General features: G+C 48.2%; 1 pseudogene; it reads right to left on the reverse strand.

Annotated features, from left to right (window-relative positions):
- Nucleotides 1-1,204: 1,204 nt before the first annotated feature.
- On the reverse strand, nucleotides 1,205-3,052 carry LOC146542277 (uncharacterized; annotated as a pseudogene).
- Nucleotides 3,053-4,501: the final 1,449 nt, after the last annotated feature.

Here is a 4,501-nt window from a genome sequence, read left to right on the forward strand (position 1 = left end):
TGCTGCCACGTTTGCAGGACCGTCTGGTTGTCCGTGCGGGGAGAACTTTCAGCCATGAGGCTTTCTCTCCTAGAGTTCTAATAACGATAATGCTGTATTTTAGTTACGGTCGCTATGGCAAAATACAGCCGTGAGTAGCTGTATAATCATTACAGAAGGGACGCTAGGCCACCATCTGAGAAGTTTCACTGTTCAGTTCCAAGGCGCTGCAGCTTGGACGTTCACAAGCCTCTGTGCGACTCGAGTTGCGCTCGGCAGCGTGCTGGCCTTTCACACCGAACTGCTGAAGAACAGCATCAGCTGATAGATTAGCTTTTCTGGTTAGACTGTGGTTTAACAATATTTTGTATAAAATATCCTAGTATGTTAGAGATTTGTGAAAAACATCAGCTTGAATCTCAGAAGAAAACTAAATTGCCAGTAAGGAATTTTCTGAGGGATCTGTAACTACTGAACTAAATGCAACTTGGAAACTATTGCTGCTTCTTCTGTCTTAGCTGCTGAAAAAATAACCAGCTGCATGCTACAGTGGAACTGAGTTTTGTCTGTTCCTTGACTGTTTCCCTTTTTCATCTGAATCAAATGTCTAGTGGAAAAGAGGATACAAAAAATGTTTTTCTTACAAATATTATATGCAGAGTCCTGTAGTGTTGATTCAAGTGGCAGTTCCTTTCCTCCTGCTTTAAAGGTTGCTTTTCCACTTTGCACTGGAAACTTGCTTTCTTATTCCATAGGGGCTCACTGGCAGTGTTTCTCATATTGTGTCAAGCTGCTTTTTATGTTCTGTCTCCCATGCCCCAGAAAGCTGGACTTGAGCTTGAGCTGAATTCCCCCTTGTCTTTGACTGGAATATGCTAGTATTTTATCTGTCACTAAATAAAAGGCCATTTATTAAATCCTTCATTTAGCTGAATGGAAGACATGCCTATCATGGTATGTGATTACTTACATGAGTTAAGGAGAAGCCCAGCAGAAACTGTCCGCTGTTCACCATGACATTGCTGGGATCACTGAGTTACATTAATTTTTGTAAATAAAGATTTTATATGCTTTGTTCCTAGGAAACCATTCATAAATGTTTAAATTTATTGATTTCTGTCTGACTTCCACCAACTCTTTCGTAGGTTAATTAATAGCATGTACAGGAAACAATTTCTACCACAGAAACATGATTTTTTATTTTGCTTAGTCGAGTTTTTTCAAAACCACTTTGAAAACTTTTATTTTAATAAGTCTTGTAATTCCCTTTATGAAGTGGTATAGTGAAGACAAATGAAATGGTTATGATTACTTGTAGTGGAAATGCTAAGTCATGGCTTGAAGCAGTGATTGAGCGCATGATAGGAAGGCAGGGGATCTCCAGTGCATGCAGTGGGTGAATTGGGCATCTCCCATCCCATGTGTATAAGGTGTGTTTTGCCCCTGCCCCTGAATATGTTCTGGGCATAAATACACTATGGGGTCTGACTGTCCAGAGAGAGATTTCAGACTAAGAGAAAGATGTGTTAGTATTTGAGTGGTGCAAGTGCCATTAAGAGACCATATTAAACATGATCCTGTTCGTCTGCCAGAGCTTTGCTGGATTGCTGATACTAAGCAGTATAGACTCCCGTGGGGCAAGAGGAAATCTCAAGAAGGGTGCAGGAACTAGAAAAAGTAGGCATTGTAAGACCTGCATGCAGCCGATGGACAGATCTATAAGTCTTTAGTCTGAAGACATGAAGGCCAGGGGCAATGAGAGATAAGCAGCTGCCAGAGAAAAGCAGCTGCTGAATGGCCAATCGGCAGCCTTTTGAGGGCTCATTTTCAGAGAGAGAACCATCCAGAAACTTGCATGCCCACAGGCGCTGCTTGTGACCTGTGTCTCAGTCTTATTCCAGGTATAGCAAAGAATCTCCCCTCTGACAATCAGAGTGAGACAGCCTTGCTAGGGGTGCCAGGTGGGCCGCCTCTTAGGGGGCTGGAGGGTGCCCTGGGAGCACCGGGCCTCCCCAGCCGAGTGCTTCCTGCCTTCCTGCAGCCCAGCTCAGAAAGGCCAGCTGCCTCCTGCACCTGCTTCCCAGGGCTGGTTGTGGCGGGGAGCTTGCCGGCACTGCAGCTGAGGACTCAGCTGGACGTGCTGGGGAGCACTTCCACACCAGTACCTGCTGCTGGCAAGTGCAGCGCTGAGGGCGATGGTCCCCTGGTGGGTGGGTGACGGTCCCCAGGACTGGATGGGGCGGCAGTGCCGTCCTCCTGCTCGTGGGCTGCGCTGGTGTGTTTGAGGCCCAGCAGCCTCTGGACCTCCTGGGCACACAGTCTCAGGGTGGCTTCAATGATGATGTCAGTGAAGGGAATGGTTATGGGTCCCAGCGTGCCCTGTAAGCTAGGGCGTCCCTGTCCAGCCCCACCTGGCACAGGTGTGACACGATCATGTTCTTCAACCAGTTGATCTGCACCAGTGCAACACCTGGATGTGTGACAATTGCTGGCTCCAGCCAGGGCAGCACTGGGTCAAGGGTGTCTTGTCTGACCCTGAAAAGTGCTGCCCACTCCTCTGGAGGCCACTCACTCTGTCTGGCTCTGCGGCCATGAGCTCAAGGGACGGTAATGGAGTGGGTGAAAGAGATGCCTCAACACTGTCAGGGCCAGTGGCATTGCCAAAGCTGATGGGCATGGGCAGTGCAGGCAGGGAGACGATGCACTCCACATACTCATCATCTTCCTGCACAGGGACCCGGATGGTCTGCATGGCCATCCTGCACAGCAGGCAGCTGTCTCTCAGCCTCGCCCACTGATGGTTGCAGCAAGTGCAGAATGTGTGATTACATAGAATCACATAGTTGACGTCCTGTTGCACATCACAGCAGATGGAGCACGTCTATGCCTCTTCTGCAGCTGTGGTCTTCTCACTGCAGGGGCTGGGAGAACTGGGGATGATGAGTTGTTCTCCTTCACTGGAGCTGCAGTAGTGGCATCTCACTCTACAAAAGGAAGGGAGGTCACAGTCACTCGCTGTCCCAGGCTGTAAAAGCCATCGGCAGCTCCTCGCAGGTAGCCCTCCCAAGCCCATGCTTGGCCATCTGGTGCTCCCTGCTGGCACAGGGCTGGACTACCCGCGGCTGCCCTGAAGGACCTCACGTGTCCCAGCACCACTCACCTCCACTGCTGCGGGTGCATTCTGCAGGGCCCTGGCTGCCTGCACTAGGCAGGCCCAGGGAAACAGAAGCGATGCTGTGGGGTCAGGCACTGAGATGCTGCGAGCAGCCCCAGGGATGACCAGCACAGCACAGTAAAAACCTTGCTTGACCTCCAAGCCTCGCAGAGCTGCTCAGTAGGGTGCAGGAAGGAGCTGGACTGAGCCAGGCTATGCCAGCACACCAGTGTGAGCAGTGGGGCCCATGTAATCACAGTCCATCCTCTGGTGATGTCACAGCCTATTGCTTGGTGGCACCACATGGATTGGGGAAGACCTTTGAGGTCATCAAGTATGACCTTTAAACGTAGCGCTGCTGGATCTATCTCTAAAACACATGCGTTGATCCTGCTGCCCATGGACTGAATTCAGCCCAGGACAGCTAGTAGCATGGCCCCACTTGATCATAAACTTTTAACGTTACTACGTGATTTTCAGTAATGTTTTTCATGAGTTGATTGCATGCAGCTCTAACGCTGACTGCACATATGGCAACAGAACTCTGAAGAGAGTAAGGCACAGAGTAGGGCTGACTCCACCTTGGGCACCCACCACACACACTCATTTGAACATGCATATAGCATGTTATCTGTGTTTGTGCCACTTGCAGAGTAAAACAGTGATTGCTGATAATTATATTTCAGCCTACATACACGTGTGCATTTCTTGGCCAAGATTAAATATTCCACTAGTTTGTTGCTCTCTTTTTTTCTGTAATGTTTCACTAATTTATTTAAATGTATGTAAAGATTTTTTTTATTATTATATACACTAAGAATATTATATATTACGTACGTGGCCCAAGATAGTTCCTCTTTACTCCATGAAGCCCAGGCAAGCCAAAAGCTTGGGCACCCATGGGTTAGTGCACAGTTCCTCATAGGTTCATACTTCTGGAGGATATTCAGTTATGAGGATTAGCCAAGAATGGTTGTTCCCTATTGCAGGAAGAAAATTTAGGTAGCCAAAGCACAATTAGAGGTCAGTTAGACTCCAGTACCCAATGGGGTACAACAAAAAGGGTGTTTTAAAGTATGTTAACACCAAAAGGAGGAGCAGAGATACAACCAGTCCATTACTGGATGAGGCTGGTCCCCCCACAAATATGGATGTAGATTAAAATAAGGGCATTTAATGTTATCTTTACCTGCATTTAACACTGCCACTGGGCAGGGCAAGGGGTTGTCCCCTCTGCTCTGCGCTGTGAAGCTTCATCTCTAGCACAATGTAAGAAGGGCATAAAGCTATTAAATAGCATCTGAAGGGCAAGGTGTATGAGGAGTGGCTGTGGTCCCTGGGTGTGCTCAGCCCAGAGCAGAGGAGCTG

Source organism: Meleagris gallopavo, chromosome Z (genome assembly GCF_905368555.1).
Source record: "Meleagris gallopavo chromosome Z, MGAL_WU_HG_1.1, whole genome shotgun sequence".
Classification (NCBI taxonomy): Eukaryota; Metazoa; Chordata; class Aves; order Galliformes; family Phasianidae; genus Meleagris; species Meleagris gallopavo.